This window comes from Pelobates fuscus, chromosome 1 (genome assembly GCF_036172605.1).
Source record: "Pelobates fuscus isolate aPelFus1 chromosome 1, aPelFus1.pri, whole genome shotgun sequence".
Classification (NCBI taxonomy): Eukaryota; Metazoa; Chordata; class Amphibia; order Anura; family Pelobatidae; genus Pelobates; species Pelobates fuscus.
This window is the reverse complement of record NC_086317.1, coordinates 422,865,431-422,884,454: the sequence shown is the minus strand read 5'-3', so window position 1 is coordinate 422,884,454 and position 19,024 is coordinate 422,865,431. Positions and strand designations below refer to the sequence as shown.

Sequence of the window (19,024 nt, the reverse complement as noted above, 5' to 3'; positions counted from 1 at the left end):
GCATGCAGTAGATGTGATATTTTCTTTTTAAAGAAAACCAATAGCTATGATTTTTCAAGTATCTGCAAATTATGGTATAGTACTAACCAGGCGCTTCCATTTTCTGAGACCCTGACAATATTCCTCCATCAACTTTGTATTAAATAAGTCCTTGAGAATGATGGACAAATGCTCAGTATTCCAAGATTCATTAAGGTAACACTCCTAATAGCATCCCCACTATAGCACACTGCAGTGGTTATGATCCCAGCCTTCTCTAGGGCCCCCCATATGAATAGTCAAATTGTCTTTGGTAACGGTTTGTCAGTTTACCTGGAGTTCGTTGGATGATTCCTCAAGGAGAGCTGGAAGCTCATGTAATCCCTGGGCTGTCAGACAGACCGCTGGAAGACTCCCTGGTTGACAGTATCCATTTTGTGCAACTTTTTTTGTCTGATGTCAGTGCACAGAGCATGCTGACCCCAGACGCCTAGGACAGGTTGCCAATGGCAGTGTGAGTTAAACATTTCCTGCTCTTGGCAGTTTTACTGTCTAATTCATTGATAATAGAAAGATAACATTGTTGTTTTTTGTTTTTTTGTTTTTTTTAATATTATTCGCAAAAGATACAAGGATGTTCGTGAATACAAAATGAAGTGGCAACCATGTAAGAAAGGCTGTGTGTGTGTGTGTGTGTGTGTCATAGAAAAAGAGGAAATAGAGAGGGTTTAAGAGTAAAGGGGATGTATTATCTTGTGGGGCAGAGAAACAATCACTCCATGCAATAGGAAATAATTTAAAAACCCAGGCTTTCCTATCAAGGCTGCCAAACCTTTCAAAATAATGTCTTGGTAATTCAGAACAGAGCTGTTAATTTGTCCATCAGATGGTTAGCTTTTAGTTTAGGCAAAGCCACTTTAGTTGAGGGAACCGTATCATGCAGCCATTCCTCAGCTAATGCTCTTCTAACAACAAGCATTAAATAACTTCTTGTTGGTAGAGGAGAGTCCTTCCGAAGGTTTACAGAAAAGGGATCATGGCCCGAATACAATCTGTGAAAAGTCAGTTTTTGTTTTGACCTCTTCTCTTCCTAGGTCCAATGGTCAGGGGGGAAAAATACAATCCGCACTGTTGGGCACTTTGAGCACAATAACCATTTAACCCCTTAAGGACCAAACTTCTGGAATAAAAGGGAATCATGACATGTCACACATGTCATGTGTCCTTAAGGGATCTAATTGAATTGTTTATAGTTCCTGGAGTCCCCTGGTACTGTCCCTGGCTAGCCATAGCTCCGCCCCCTCTGGAGATGTGACTTGGGCAGAGATATTATACCCTTCCTTCTGGCCATGCTGATTCATAACACCAAATGGGCACTGTGATGGGATGAAAACAGTCAGCTGATACTCAAAGCCAATCACGTCCCCCCATTGCTGCTCAGACTAATGCGTCCTCGTTGGTTTGAGCAAAACGGGGTATAGCATTATGTGTGTTTATACAAATGCCTTGACACTGAGTGGAAGGATGGCAACAGGGGACCCCCGAAACTGTAGCTACCTCAATGAGATTAGGCAGGTATGGTGCCTACAGTCCTTTAAATTGAGCGCAGGAAGTTGCCTGGTGAGGCTGTTTGGATTTAAAATATACAGTTAATGCATTAGGATAATAAGGCAACACATTATGTAAAATATACCTCCAATCAACCTCATCCAGTGGTTAGCTGAGCAATGATACGCAATTGGGGACTAAAATTCTTAATCTATCAAGTCACAATTTTAACGGACAGTCGAAAAAGCATAGTTGAACAATTGAAATTATACAGCCATAAATGATGATTATATTAAAATCCCTAAATCTCGAGAGAACCACCCATCTCTAAGAGAAGTTCTGGACTAGAGATTTGTCCTCACTACCTCTCTATAAAAAGGTAGTACATTCTGTGCAAAAAGGGGGTGCCACTTCTCCAGCTAAGGAAAGGTACGTTTTTAGAGCTACAGAAATAGTTATGCAAATATTACTAAATACATAAACTTAAAAAATAAAACAAAACATATTTTCTGATCTATTGATTGTAACAATTCTATGTATTTTTGAATATAGAATATCTTTTTAAGGTTTTTGAGTCAACTCTGGCAAAGACTATGGCAACTCCTCCTGTAAACTCAGTGACTTTACTCTAGGGATTTATTGTGCTCTCTTATCAGGTGGGTTTGTACATACTGGAAAATGTAGTCAAATAGTCCATGCAACTGTTATACAACCTTGAGAGAAATTATTTCAAAGAATACGCTCATTACAAACAAACATGTACATATTAGAAACCTGTAACGTTACAGTACTTATGTGAACTAAGGCTTATTGGATAACTAAATCCAAAAGAAACAATTATTGGAATTATTTTCAGAATTTTGTTGCAAATTAAGGAAAGGTAATTTTTGACAACTTGGAGAGAATTCAGTTAAAATGTATGTGGCGGAACCGCAGTTCTGCCACTATGCAGAGACATTCACCCCAGTTTCTCTCTTAAGGGGAGGGAGAGAGAGATCCGTGTATTTAAAGGGATAGTATCTATCAAAAAGCTGTGTTCCTGTTACCATAGCTCTCCATCCCTTGCGTCCCACCTCCCCGGTGAATAAAAGGTTTACTCATTTTCCCAGCGCCAATGTCCCTTGCTGCTGGGTCCTAGCTCCACCACCCTCTGGCAGCCCACGATGGGTAGGCACTAATACACATGCGAGGCAAATGCCGCACACGCTAAATTAGACCTCCCCAGAGGAAGGCATTGAATCAATGCTTTCCTATGGGGAAAAATCTGACGTGGGATGTCCTCTTGCAGAACGTGAGGACGTCCAGCGTCAGATCCCATGAAGTGGTCTGGGTTGCCTACTGTGTCCCTTAAAGACATGTAAGTCTTCTTTGTGTTATTTTGTATATCTGGGAGTATATTTTAATGTTTCCATGATGTCTAGGGTATAATTAGCTTAGCGGTTACTGATCTAGTTGCCTCAGAGGTGCTAGGGTGGGTGACATTTACATTGTTCAAGCCCCCTGTTAGGGTCATGTGTATAAAAGTGTGCTTTGTTCTCAATGAACAAGTTTGTATTCAACCTTCACCAAGTCTCAGCTAGTGTTTGGGTAAGACAGCTGTTACTCCTATAATCACTTCAGATATCAAGTGCTCAAAGAGAGGATCCTTGATGGAGACACTCAAGCTGAGTGCTGAGTGCCATAATAATGTACCTGTTAGGGGTATTAGTTAGTATTTCATCTACACATTGTGTTGTGCTAGCAGATCAGCTACAAATTGACCAAATTGAATTTGGTAGGTTTTTACTGTGCTGCTTTTTAAAAAAAAAAAAAAAAAAAAAAAAAGGTTTTTGCCAAAATAAATTCTGCGCCATAAGCTGATTGTTTAGCTGCTCCAACTCCATACAAAATAAAGGGAGTAAAAAAAGCTAGCTGTACATACATATAGCTCAGCCAATGACAACACTAAGTGAGCTAAACTTCTAGGAACTGTATTAAACAGACGTGCATGGTAGAGTCTCCACTGACAAAGATTTTTTTTTTTTTCACTTGGTATCCAGCTACAGGGTACATTAAGGGCTTGTCTTCAGCAAACAGTGTGAGTTCATCATTAGAGATGGCTGCGCAGTGCAAAGTGCCCACTGGGCCTTAAGTACATGGAAAGGATGCCCTGAGTGAGCTGTCCATATAGCCACCTCTGCTGCCCAGATCATGCAGACTTTGTGTGAATGTTAAGTCCATGGTTGAGAGGCTGGACCTTGGGTATGTGAAGAGCTTCAATTTACTTTTTAAAATGCTAAAAAACAAGAGCCATTGGATTGGCTAAGATTGTCCATTCTTATGATCTCAGCCAAGGAGGCGGAACGGAGGGTGGAGCCAAACGCCACGCTGGCCAGTGAGCATCTCCTTATAAAGATGCATTGAATCAATGCATCTATATGAGGAATGTTCGGTATCTCCATGAAGTGTGACACTGGAAGCAGCTCTAGTCACTGTGTGAGGGCCACTGGAGGTCTCTCTAGGCAGCAATTTCTCTGAAAATGCAGTGTTTACAGCAAAAAGCCTGCAGGGACAAGCTATACTCACCAGAACATCTACATTAAACTGTAGTTGTTCTGGTGACGAAAGTGTCTCTTTAAACATTCAGTGATTGTTAAAACTATTTGGATCCAGACTAGTGTTATCATGGGTCCTTTGTATTTTAAATAGCCATAGAATGCAATACCTTATGGCAATAATGGGTAGCTGTAGCACCCAGTTCTTTCTGGATTATGTTTACTATAATGCTCAGCCAGACTTATAGTTCAGAGATGTATGAAATGTCAGTAGCCATCACTGTTCTATGATAATGGATTTATTTATTTTCTTGAGATAGAGTTTTCAAACTAAGTTTTTTATATTTAAGTCAACATGTTGTTGCACATCATCTGGGCAGGGTAGTGAATGTAATAGATGTTCATGAGCTGGTGACTGGAATGTGTTTTTGCTAATAAAATGACGCATTGGAGGGTATCCTACCACACACATACAGTAAGGTAACTATGTGCTTTCAATCCTGTGGGAGGTTCCTCAACTCGATCCAGTTTTTCTGACGTCTTTTGGGTGTTACTCGGCTGTTTATTTTCTTAAAGTATGCCATGCCTGCTTGTTATGAGGTTAAGAATTATCTTGATTGGAAACTAAATTGCCACACACCATGTGAGCTTACTTGAATTTAACTGCAGGCATTGTTTTCCTAAGAGAAATTATACAGTCTAGCAGAGATTCCCTTACACCATGCAATATATCCTGTATATAGCATTGGGGGTACTTGTATCACTGTCATGGTATAGGTCTCCTGCTGTTATCACTGATGTGCAAAAAACATAAGCACTCAGATTTACAGGAGATTTTATTGTTGCCCTTTCCCCTGGAAAGCTATATTTAAGGAAAAACAAGCATAGAAAAGGCGCACCCTTTAAAAGAAAACTCAAAACATAATGTAGATTTCTGTGCAAAATTGATCATATTTTACTTTTAAAATAAGTTATAACGGGAGGAGCATATCCAAATGTAAATATAAACATACAAAATTAAGCCCTGCACTCAAACTCTCATTATCCTGGCTGGCAGCAATGACTATAGTACCCATCAGCCCCAATACATAAAATAAAAACCAAAGAAAATAGTTACTTGCGCACTATCCCAAATCCTTATGTACATTTAAATAACTGATATAGTTAAATATCTCCCCAGTCGCCGTTCAAGTGTGAGCTCACCTGCCACGTCAAGGAATTTAGAAAAAATACCCTGTCTCTGTCTCATTAGAGTTTTTACCTTTTAGCTGAAAGCAGCAAAGTGAATTGTGTGTAGGACTCACCTAAATGGTTTTGCCTTGACTTGGCAGGTGAGCTTACACTTGAATGGTCATTGAAGTGATACTAAAAACCCTACAGTTATTTAAATATGCATAGGGATTTGGGATGGCGTGCAAGCAAAAAAAAATGTTTATTTGGTTAACTAAAGTACAAACTGCAGAGAAGCTTGTAACTTAATGTGTGATTTTGAGAATTAGTAAGTGGATATAGGACCAATATGAGGAAGTGCAAGAGCGTTCTCGGGGAAAAAAACATGGTATTGACAGATTCTCGAGCAGAGGTTGAACACAGATGGATGAATACCTGCTAATCATGTGGGGACTAAATACCATCAGATGAAATGTTTAGGAAGATTCATTCCCAGATTAGCCGTCTAATTCCTGGCGAATACCCATAAGTAGTTTTTTGGTGTTTTTTTTATTTTATTTATTTTTTCTCCACTATATTTGTCTGCAATCTGTATTTTGCCTGCAATCTGAATACTTCAGATCCTGAATGTAATATCAAAATGGATGAACTGATGTGCATTTATGAAAAACTCTGTACATTGCATGCGTTTGTCTCTCAGAACAGTTACCTAAAAATAAAATTCCGGTTTTACACTACATATACGTGCCTCTTATGTATCCCATTAATTATATGTCATAATATTTTTAAATGACAAGTACTTGGTAGTCGAAGACTAAAGAATATAAAATGAAAGTTCTTTAACGTTGATATAAAAGGGAATTCTATGAAGTTGCTGACATATTAAATAGAAAAAAAAACTGCATATGTTGTATTTTAAATAAATAGTTTTTAAGTCTGTTAATTCCTCCTTTTATTTTTAAAAGCGGATAAAATACCACTAAATATACCCAGACCACTTCATCTCAGTGATCCTGTAGTTTTAACCACTCAATGTAAAACATTGCAGTTTTCTAGATACGGCAATGTTTACCTTGAAGAGTTACACACATTTCTAATGGCTGTCACGTTGACAGCCACTAGAGGCCATTTGGCTGTACATGCAACGTTTGGCATCCAATCAAATGCATGGAAAAGTATTAAATTCAATGATTCATATTAGAAACATTTGATTTGATCCATGCATGGCATTTGCAGCGTATGCACATCATGTCCCCATTGCTCCTTTGTGTGAAACATTGGATTGGACTATTGATGAGGAAGTGACACCTCTTAAATGATGATGTGGTTGGCCAGCAGCACCGGGGGGGAGGGGGGGCTTGGAGCTGGAAAGAGTTGAGTAAAAACCCTTTAAGTATTTGTATTTATTTAAACTTGAGTGGTAAACAGTGCCGTGTACAGTGACTGTAAATAGAGCAATAGTGTGGCAGCAGTGGTGACATCATATGCATAGTTAATAAACAGAGGTGTTATTGATTACAGTGCAGGTATACAAGAATTCAGGATGAGAAAAACATAAGTAATACATTGCAGGAAGTACAAGCCAGTTTAGTACCCATGCAATTGAGACCTTTAGATAATCGGTGCGAATGTGTATCTCAAGGCCCGTCTGTGGTGTATCTACTGGATGTCATAATCACCAGGTGGGGATCGTATATCAACTTTGTGGTGTCCACTCCTGAATTATTTTACCGGTCTGGGTGTATTCCCATCCGGCGTGTATGAGAGAATAGAAGAAAAAGAAGGGGAAGAGGAGGAGAGGGTCAACATGAAACGGGATTCGCCAAAACACCAGAGGTGCCTTATGGCGTCCAGGCATTTCTCCCCCCCCAACCAGGGACCTACAAAGCCGCAGTAGTGGTTAGGTTAGGTTGTCTAATCTAGGAAGGACTCCCATGGCTCCCACACCTTATTGAAGGCTTTTAGCATAGATTATTCTTTTGTTTATATGTATTTTTTTTTTTTTCTGCCCTGCCTTACATCCACGTTGATTGCATGTGGGGTGGACAGCAGCTGCTGCTGTGGCTGAAAGTGGCTGTGGTTAGGCTAGAGGGCTGAGGTCAGTCCTTACCAAAATATCTTGGTAAGCACACCATTCATTATAGAGTTGGGGGAAGGTTGGTTATTGTTCCTTATGTTGCAGGTAATGCCTCCATTTTGGACTAAAATTGTAACTTGAACACTATGTAAAAGAGATCCATATAGATCCATTAACAGAATATAAATAATATATATAATATGGAAAGAAGTCCCAACCTATTCCCTTTTAGCATGTTTTGTTTTGTTTTTCTAATAATTGGTGCATTAAATTTGAACTTGAATACTTGGCAGTGTCACTTTTCAGTTCGGATAGCAGATTTCCATGGCTGGAGTATTTAAAATCTTTGAAATAGTGTCACCTGGAAGTGAAAAGTTCATAGGAAGATTGCTACCCCCCCCCCCCCCCCATACTTTTACACATCGGACAACAATTTCTGCAGTTTCATTTTTACTAAGCTATTGTAATATGTCTGCCTGACAAAAGCTAACAGAGCTTTATGTCCTGCTAGTTTATAAAATATCTAGCCTTGCCAAAACAAACATCTTATGTCCTGGTTCTCCAGGATTTACGCATTGAACTTCAAGCTCGAAATGTCAGATTTTTTAAAAATTTTTTTTGTTTGGTCTGTTTATGTTTATTCTGGTTTAATTGCTTTTTTGTTTTTATTGTTTTTTTGTTTTTTTACTGAAATGGTCTTTACTTCCTATTATTTTACTATATGCTGCAGTAAAAATGTTTTTATTGAATAGATTGTATAGAAAGAAGTGTGATGTGTAACATCAGTAAGACACACCAACACACAGTGTTGGGCCAAAGGGTAGTAATTGAGAGTGATGTGTACCTTTCTTATGCAGTTTTCTCAGTGGGAAACCAGTGATAGGCTGAGACTGTCCACTGTTAACGGGATAATCTTTTAGGGGTAAGATGGTGCCTAGATCCATTAAGAAAAAGATTAAAGGGACAGTATAGGCATCCAGACCACTTCAGCTCATTGAAGTGGTCTGTGTGCATATTCCCAGTATCCTTACCCGTTTTTAATAAACTGCAATAATTACCTTTGAGGGTTAACTCCACCTCCAGTGGCTATCAACCAGACAGCCACTACAGGGACTTACGGGTTGTTAGGCGACTCTTGGTTGCCTAATTGACGCTGGATGTCCTCATAATATGCAGGAAAACATCTACTGTCACCCAAAACCCCCATTGTATAATGCTTTCCTGTAGGGGAAGTACGAATTCGATCGTGGCCATTCTCACGCATGCGCATTAGGTCTCCCCAGTCGGCTGATAATACCATAATATGATGTGTATATATACTATATCTATTTACATGTTTTCATAACTTTGAAATGTATGAGGAATAGTCACCAAACTGTTGTTTGAGTGCAGAGGCGTAACTAGAAACCACAGGGCCCTGGTGTGAAAACTGCCCTTGGTAAGAAGGGAGTGGCTAAGCTGCAAATACAAGTCAATTTCTTCTTCTTAATCTCTGAAAAGAACACCATAGTGCCAGTGTGCGTGTTTAGGTTTCTGGACCTCCTTTGATCACTCTCCTTTTTTCCCCACACCAAGCTGGTCTCGTGCCTCGCTCCCCCAATCCCCATTGAAAAGCGTTGAGAGGCTATTGTGCACGCGCAGCAAAGTACCGCCTTGTTCCAATCCGCATCTCCTCATAGAAATGCATTGAATCCATGCATCTCTATGAGCAATGTTCAGCGTCTCTATGCAGAGCATGTTGACACTGAATGGCAGTGCTGCCTACTGTGCAGCACTAGACTAGGAAGCGCCTCTAGTGGCCATCTGAGTGACTGCCACTAGAGGTGTTACTAGGCACCAATGTACACACTGCAGGGACAGGCTATAGACACAAGAACCACTACATTAAGCTTCAGTTGTTCTGATGAATGTAGTGTCCTTAGAAAGGAACACTTTTAGTAGACCTACTTCCAAATCTAGTAAGTCCTACCTTCCTTTCTTGTCTGTGCCGGGAATGACCAATTAGAGGCTTGTTATTGACCAGGCATGCAAACCAGCAGTGCATTCTCATCTGTCCTGTCAGTCTTTTCAACGCAGGCGTACACTGGGCAAGTGTCTGTGACTTGCGCTTACCTCAGGGGAAGTAAACCAGAATGAAGAAACACGTTTAAACGGATGGAATTATATATCCTGTAACGCATATATACCATGTATTTTATTACAGAATAATAGTCAGCACTTTTATAAGATGAAAAAGGAACACACTCTTCAGCTTGTTGATCTGTCTTTATATATTTTGGAGTGTTTCTTTAAATTAATCTTTGTGCGGTTTGGCCATTCTCCTGGATGAATGAAATTTACGCTGCACTGCAATATTAAAAAATGTTACACTTTATCCCTGTCCAAGATCCCTCATAGAACACATGTAATGCTCGTTCGGTACCGGTTATGAAATGTGGAACTGGCTTTCTATTCCTTTCCTCTTCCTGCTTGGCAGCCTGTGCAACTAGACAAACACCAGCTGAAAGGTTTTAGTGGAGCATTTAGATAACATGTAACACAAACCCATACTTAGCAGTGCCATATGGATATCTTCTGATACCTGCAGCTGTTGCTTGGTGAACTCGTATGAGACATTCACTGATGTCCGTAAGGTAATTTATTTTTCTTTTATAAAGTCTTGGGGCACATATACAAATTGTATATTTTATGTATGATATTCTTTTTAATGCAGCTTAGAGAAAGCTTTCTGAAAAGTCTACTGCTGAAGATGCAGAGTAGCTGGTAGACTATATGTTGAATAAATATAAAACCATAAGTCTGGCAAAGCATTATGGGAATTGACGTTACACTTCAGCAGGATGGCTTCCCACTAGATACCCTGGTTTTAAACAATTTTTAGTTATCATTTAGTTTGTGTATGTTTTACATAATATTTCTTACTGCTGTGTTGTGGGAATAGATGTATTAACCTGTCTTTGCAACTTACTTTTTGTAATTTTTTTTTTTTTTTATCTTTATGTGAACTGTAAAAGTAATATAGCACATAATGTGTGTGGTTTTAAAGTGAAACTGACACTTCTCTGGCAGTGATGGTTCCCTCACACCAGTAAATGTTGTTAAATCCGTAATGCAGCAGAGGTAATTAAAAAAAAAAAAAAAAAAAAAAATCCCAATAAAAAACAAACCTATAACACGCCAACTTTCATTCCATTTTCAGAGTTACTTTGCCGACCCAGGATTCCACAGAAATGTTAAACAGGCGCATGCGCAGGCTAGCATTTGTATAGCTCTGTATGCAGACATTACACTACAGAGGTTAATTTGCTTGACATTCCATGCCTGTCATGTACATTTAAAAAGAAAGTAAAAACTGGTAAGATTAAAAAATAGAAAAGCAGTTTAGCTTGCTATTGCTTGAGTAAAATCTTTGTGCTTGCAGTTTATTATATGCTTCTTGCAGTGATGCAAATATGCCGATTCTAGGATTTGTATGATAAGCAGTTTACAAAATCACCAATTGTTGGCAAGCTACAAGTTCTATGACCTTTTTGACAGCCATTTACTGTAGATGACTGACAAAAGTTCTTAGGAGTTATAAAAAGAGAAAGAGAAACTGTCCTTATCGGGGGACCTGATAGAGGGAAGTTGGTATCAAAAGAAATTAGATAAAAATATAGAGCAAGTCAATTGTCTTGTCCCAAAAGGTATAACAAGATCAAATTTTAATAAGGTAAATAGACGCCAGTTCTGAATAATAGTAGGTACTAGTTGACTCGTGGCTGGTAGTCAGACCTACTAGCCTACGACAGAGCCAGGCGTAGGGGTAAGGGGGTTGGTACTATGCAAGGTAACAATACTGCAGTCACATAATATCCAACACATATAGATTTACAAAGAGAGTAGACATATAGTAATAAAAAATCACCCTGTCCTTGCCCATAGTATGACCCACAGTTTTGGTCAGTGGCAGTAGGAGGGGGAGGGCGAGTAAGAAGTGGGGGGAGGGGGAGAGAGGGTGGATAAAACTAGGTAAAGCAGAAAATACAATGCCTAGAAAAGCAAACTTTTTCTCATGTACTGATAGTGATTGCCCACTGGGGGTCGCTCCAGGGTCAGTAACTGGTTAGCCCGCCAGGGTAACCCAAATTATATATTGGCTATGGAAATACATATATCGGTAGCGGCTCCGATCAGTGTCTGGCAAGCACAAGTGGAGTGCAACAAATCTGTCACTCTGCTATAGAGCCCTATGCTGTCTTAATTTCCAGTGCGTAATTGGTTACCACTGAGGGTGACCCCTAAGTGAGTATCAAGTCTAATGAGCCTACCTAATTGACTCAGTCGTATCCAGTATGAATGGATATATGGGTAACAGTTTAGACCAGTGTCGGACAGACCCAAGTGGAGCGTAACCCGTTTGGCACCGTGGCGTTAAGCCCAAAGCGGACTTAACATCCAACATGGGTAGCGAAAACCTTCTGTGGTATACGCTTTTGGTAATGATTCGTATATCCTGTGAGTCCTGTGCAGCATCTAATAGTGCTAGTGATTTAACAGGATATTTAGCAATAATGCTGTTCACAGGATTACTTAGTTGACACAGTGGTGTCCAAAATTGGTAAGTGTGCAGGTATGAGCATGAACTAATACCCAGCAGATTGCGGTGAAATGTGACAGTTTGAGTTCACTGTCAAGTTTAACATCCAACTATGCTTACACTTTGTCAAGATCCTAGCAATAGTTAGAGTAAGAAATCTAGTTAACATACTAAACAGTCTCTATTTGGAGAAACCCAAGAAAGGAATAGTGCCTTCAAGGGCACTGGTAATAGTAAAGACAGTGCCAGGGAGACGGCACGATAGTTGGTAGACAAAAAGAGTTATGTACATTGGTGAGAAAGTTTGCGTGAATATATACCCCAATCGGTATATGGTTAGCTTTCCGATTGATTAATATCAGAGTGTCAGATCCCCAGAGCTAGTGTGTCAATCGTGTCCTCTTGTTACCGAGCACGGTCAGTTCAGCTGTGTATGCTGCCGTGCAATAATAGAACCTGATTGTAGTGTAACGGGTTCTTGGGACCGATCGTGCGGTCCTGCAGGTATCTGGAGGAGTGAAGACTTTGCTAGAGGGTGACGGAAAGCTAGTATCGGTCTGAGAGTTATGTCGGTATGAACCCGACGCGCGTTTCGCCGTGTTTAGCGGCTCGTCAGGGGGAACTGTCTCCCTCCAGTGGTAGAGTTTAAAAATACCGCCCTGACAGCTGATTGGTGGAATTTTCGGCTGCCAAGCAATTGGGGGCTACGGTGGCTCACTGAAGTCAACAGTGTGAAAAAGTCACTGTGTATTAGTTGCAATAATTTACAAGTGCCCTAATGCTTCTGGTATTAGTTTATATGATAGTCTTTGAGGTTAAAGCCTTACCGAAGGATATTGTTGCAATTTGTGCAGTACAATCCTTCTGGGTGATGAGTAGTGATTGATGAATTCGACATCACCACTTGGAAATGTCATATTTAGACATATAGTATCACCATGGTGGGTGATATATTAGAGTTACAAAGCATGAGCTTTTGATACAGTGGTCTAATAGCGATCGGTGATGGTTTTCTTCCTTGAAAATTACTAGGAGTGATGCCGGTCCATGGTCATATCCCATAACAGTATGTTGTATTGTTTTTTACCCTCATAGTTAATAATTCAATGAGGTTTAGGAGAATGATTTATTAAGAGGTGATGATCTTCATTTGAATTTGAATTTCTGAAGGGGGTAATGGCAGGCCATATGGATAATGGCGCGTGTTTAAACGTGTGGTGTATGGGAATATCATAGCATGAGTCCCCAGTGTTATAATCTTAGATTGTCACAGTTGCCATTGTGGAAATTGATGATATGTCGTGCTACTGTAGTTGGAGTAACCGTGTTTTTGATGGAGTTAATGTGCTGCAGGACCCTCCGTCTGAACACGGTTACTCCAACTACAGTAGCACGACATATCATCAATTTCCACAATGGCAACTGTGACAATCTAAGATTCCAGGCCATTGAAAAACTAATGCCTAACCCGAGAAAAGGTGATTTTAACAAAATCTTACTACAAAAAGAATCACATTGGATCTTCACCTTTAAAACCTTAGCCCCCCTTGGCCTTAACGAAGACTTTAACTACACCCCCTTTATTCACCAATAAAATCGGGGGTGAATAGGCACGACTAACCATACCCCTCATTTCCTGGTTTTCCTCTATAACACTGGGGACTCATGCTATGATATTCCCATACACCACACGTTTAAACACGCGCCATTATCCATATGGCCTGCCATTACCCCCTTCAGAAATTCAAATTCAAATGAAGATCATCACCTCTTAATAAATCATTCTCCTAAACCTCATTGAATTATTAACTATGAGGGTAAAAAACAATACAACATACTGTTATGGGATATGACCATGGACCGGCATCACTCCTAGTAATTTTCAAGGAAGAAAACCATCACCGATCGCTATTAGACCACTGTATCAAAAGCTCATGCTTTGTAACTCTAATATATCACCCACCATGGTGATACTATATGTCTAAATATGACATTTCCAAGTGGTGATGTCGAATTCATCAATCACTACTCATCACCCAGAAGGATTGTACTGCACAAATTGCAACAATATCCTTCGGTAAGGCTTTAACCTCAAAGACTATCATATAAACTAATACCAGAAGCATTAGGGCACTTGTAAATTATTGCAACTAATACACAGTGACTTTTTCACACTGTTGACTTCAGTGAGCCACCGTAGCCCCCAATTGCTTGGCAGCCGAAAATTCCACCAATCAGCTGTCAGGGCGGTATTTTTAAACTCTACCACTGGAGGGAGACAGTTCCCCCTGACGAGCCGCTAAACACGGCGAAACGCGCGTCGGGTTCATACCGACATAACTCTCAGACCGATACTAGCTTTCCGTCACCCTCTAGCAAAGTCTTCACTCCTCCAGATACCTGCAGGACCGCACGATCGGTCCCAAGAACCCGTTACACTACAATCAGGTTCTATTATTGCACGGCAGCATACACAGCTGAACTGACCGTGCTCGGTAACAAGAGGACACGATTGACACACTAGCTCTGGGGATCTGACACTCTGATATTAATCAATCGGAAAGCTAACCATATACCGATTGGGGTATATATTCACGCAAACTTTCTCACCAATGTACATAACTCTTTTTGTCTACCAACTATCGTGCCGTCTCCCTGGCACTGTCTTTACTATTACCAGTGCCCTTGAAGGCACTATTCCTTTCTTGGGTTTCTCCAAATAGAGACTGTTTAGTATGTTAACTAGATTTCTTACTCTAACTATTGCTAGGATCTTGACAAAGTGTAAGCATAGTTGGATGTTAAACTTGACAGTGAACTCAAACTGTCACATTTCACCGCAATCTGCTGGGTATTAGTTCATGCTCATACCTGCACACTTACCAATTTTGGACACCACTGTGTCAACTAAGTAATCCTGTGAACAGCATTATTGCTAAATATCCTGTTAAATCACTAGCACTATTAGATGCTGCACAGGACTCACAGGATATACGAATCATTACCAAAAGCGTATACCACAGAAGGTTTTCGCTACCCATGTTGGATGTTAAGTCCGCTTTGGGCTTAACGCCACGGTGCCAAACGGGTTACGCTCCACTTGGGTCTGTCCGACACTGGTCTAAACTGTTACCCATATATCCATTCATACTGGATACGACTGAGTCAATTAGGTAGGCTCATTAGACTTGATACTCACTTAGGGGTCACCCTCAGTGGTAACCAATTACGCACTGGAAATTAAGACAGCATAGGGCTCTATAGCAGAGTGACAGATTTGTTGCACTCCACTTGTGCTTGCCAGACACTGATCGGAGCCGCTACCGATATATGTATTTCCATAGCCAATATATAATTTGGGTTACCCTGGCGGGCTAACCAGTTACTGACCCTGGAGCGACCCCCAGTGGGCAATCACTATCAGTACATGAGAAAAAGTTTGCTTTTCTAGGCATTGTATTTTCTGCTTTACCTAGTTTTATCCACCCTCTCTCCCCCTCCCCCCACTTCTTACTCGCCCTCCCCCTCCTACTGCCACTGACCAAAACTGTGGGTCATACTATGGGCAAGGACAGGGTGATTTTTTATTACTATATGTCTACTCTCTTTGTAAATCTATATGTGTTGGATATTATGTGACTGCAGTATTGTTACCTTGCATAGTACCAACCCCCTTACCCCTACGCCTGGCTCTGTCGTAGGCTAGTAGGTCTGACTACCAGCCACGAGTCAACTAGTACCTACTATTATTCAGAACTGGCGTCTATTTACCTTATTAAAATTTGATCTTGTTATACCTTTTGGGACAAGACAATTGACTTGCTCTATATTTTTATCTAATTTCTTTTGATACCAACTTCCCTCTATCAGGTCCCCCGATAAGGACAGTTTCTCTTTCTCTTTTTGCACCTCACATTTTGAGGGTTACCCCCTCCCTGTCCGGTCACATTTGACAACGTTATGGGCCAACCTATTTTTCAATCTTCTTAGGAGTTATTGTCAACTAACAGCTGTGAAATCATCATGGGAGTTGTATTACTACAGGTTGGTGTTTACCTTTTGACTACCTTTGATATTCGATAATACTTAATACAGTATGATACAGTGCATGTTTTATTCCGGGATATCTAGATAGGAAAAACACCTTGCCATGCATTGTTATTCCAAGGGCAGAATTGTTAACATTTTATGTGCAATTTATTTTTATTTTTATCTTTTTATTGCAAGTAAGATCTATTTTTGCAAGTAAGACATAACATCTCAAAATATATTTGCATAAGTACAATGTCAATATAAAAGAAAGCCATTGATGTAGTTGATTTACCCCTTTTTGAAGTTACAAAAGTACAGTATCTCGAATATACATTATGCTAGTAATGTGAGCCCTTAACTCCAAATTGAAATATGGTGCAGCATAAAATGAGTTGGATATAATGTTATAAATCTGCCCAATTAAGGCTATAAAATGCGCTCGACAGGATTTGGGTACCTCTAAACAGGGTGGTGGGGTGGTGAAATGGCCACAACAGCGCGGAAGATATTGTTAAACATCAATGTGGGCACATAGTAACAATCACAGGTTTGTTGCTTGTCTGTTAGCTACCAAAAGTGGGGTATAACTCATATTACAATTGTAAGCCATATGTTTGCGCATCATACGTCTCGCCTTGTGTTGTGATGCTCTTCCATCTTGATGTCATGTGGGACATCTACTACGTTCCTCCAACACATCTACCGTGAGTGTAACAGCCTTTTCAGTTGTTGAATGGCCTCCTTAGCAAAGGACATACCCTGATGGAGGTTGAGGAGATATTCCTCTGTAGCCCTCAACTGATTAGTCCCCATCTGCACATAAGTTTCCCGCCTCCCTTGGTAAACTCATCAGCTTCTTTGGCTTCTGTTATCATTTCTATGCGGATGACACTCAGATCTACCTGTCCTCTCCTGATCTCTCTCTGCCCATCTTGACTCGTGTCTCTGACTGCCTCTCTTCAATTTCCAAATGGATGACTGCTCACTTCCTTAAACTCAACCTGTCCAAAACAGAACTTCTGGTCTTTCCTCCCTCAAGTGTTACTACTCCCGTGTCTGTCTCCCTCCAAGTCAATGGCGCTACCATCACCTCTACCTCGCAGGCTCGCTGCCTGGGTGTAATTTTTTGACTCCAACCTCTCCTTCATGTCCAATCAGTCGCCAAATCCTGTCGCTTCCATCTCATAAACATAGCGCGCATCCGCCCCTATTTAACCCCGGATGTGGCTAAGGTGCTGGTCCATGCTCTTGTTCTCTCTTGCCTGGACTACTGCAATACTCTTCTCAGTGGTCTTACGTGTTCCCAGATTGCACCGTTGCAATCTATAATGAATGCAGCGGCAAGGCTCATTTTCCTGTCCGCTCGCGCCTCCCCGCTCAGTCAGTCCCTGCTTTGGCTTCCAGTTAGATATAGGGCTCAATTTAAAATTCTGGTGCTTGCTTACAATTCCCTACATAATGCTGCTCCAACCTACCTATCCTTCCTAATACACAACTATGTCCCGTCGAGGCCCCTACGCTCTGCCAAAGACCAACGTATATCCTCTGTCTGTACTCCCACCTCTAACACTCGCCTCCAAGACTTTTCCAGGGCTGCACCTCTTCTGTGGAACTCCCTTCCCTTCTCCATAAGAATTTCACCCAGTCTCCGCTCATTCAAAAAATCATTGAAAACTCACTTCAAGAAAGCATATCAATTAAACTGTTAGCAGTATTTTATCCCCCACCCTCCATGACTCCTCTCCTGAAACTGTCAAAAATTACCTACTAAGCCCTCAATTAATACTTTTCTAACAACCTCCTCGTACCCCTACTTTTACCCATTGTGTCACTATACCCCACTCCCTCTAGAATGTAAGCTCATTGAGCAGGGCTCTCCACCTCTCTGTTCCTGTACGTCCAGTTGTCTGGTTACAATTACATGTCTGTTAGTCCACCCATTGTACAGTGCTACGAAATTTGATGGCGCTATATAAATAATAATTAAACCCAGGTCTGCCTGGAATAATTTTTGTTTTGAGTGGAAATTGAGCCATGTCAAATAGTTTCATGGTGCCAAGAAACCCAAAAAAAGCTATTCATTTTTATAACTTTTCAATCTTAGCCCATAAACTGTTATACGTCCAGGTGTCCATATTTAGGAAGGACAAGTCCCTATTTTGGGACCAAATCCCTCTGTACCTCTTTTCTATGCTAATGTCCCTATTTTGTAGGAGCTCCATATTGTGGTGTTTTTGAGTACATTACAGAGCTCTAGAGCAATAACCCTCACATTTATGTGTCTTTAATCTAAAGTAAATGTGTTTACAGACCAATCTCTGTTCATAAAAAAAACGCACTGTTCTTGTTGTAAATTATATTTTAGGTGCATACGTTTTGTTTTGTAAGCCTACATTTTCTTAGAATAGCCCAACCCCAAAATTAAATTGTCCCTGTTTGTCCATTTGAGTTGTTGCTCGGTATGTTTTTGATCACCAGGAATATATCAGCAGATTCTTATTTTCAAGTATTCCTTTTAATCTGGTTTTGTTTTGTTTCGTTTTTTTGCTGCTTGATTTCCAAAAGCCACAAAGAGGAACTGTGCTACTCAGCAGTCCTGTTCAGTAGAACAGAGTTGCAAACAAGATCATTATGCAGAATAAGGTGCAATGACTTGCCTGGGATAGTCCCAGATCTTCAAAACAAGTCCAAGGTGTTATTGCAGGTCAATGCATTTGCAGCATGATCTAGGTTAGTGTGAGATCAGTTTATTTTGCTCTGCCTTTGTTTTCAGCTGAGTAGTGAGACAATGCCGTGTTTCAATGTATTGCTGACTTTAGCATTGCAGACGGGTCTATACTAGTAAAGCAGACCATCGTAAGACTGAAAACCAATTATTGGTTATCTATACTGCCATCTATTGGTTGTCGTTGGTATTGTTTGTGTTAGATTAGTTAGGACTAATTATATCATATCTAACACCCCCACTTTTTTTATGTGGTCTATGCTAAATATTATTTTGTAAATTGTCATTATTAATGCATTACCAGAAAGCATGAGGAAAAACCCTTTTATTTTCTGTACGTCAGCAGTATATGTATGTTATGTCCTATTTTACAAATGGGG

At 40.3% G+C, this 19,024-nt stretch overlaps 1 protein-coding gene across 2 annotated transcripts in view; it reads left to right on the top strand.

The window, feature by feature from the left end:
- Positions 1 to 19,024, top strand: part of FNDC3A (fibronectin type III domain containing 3A) — a 237,681-nt gene that overhangs the window by 69,976 nt on the left and 148,681 nt on the right. The gene's annotated exons all lie outside the window — the stretch shown is intronic.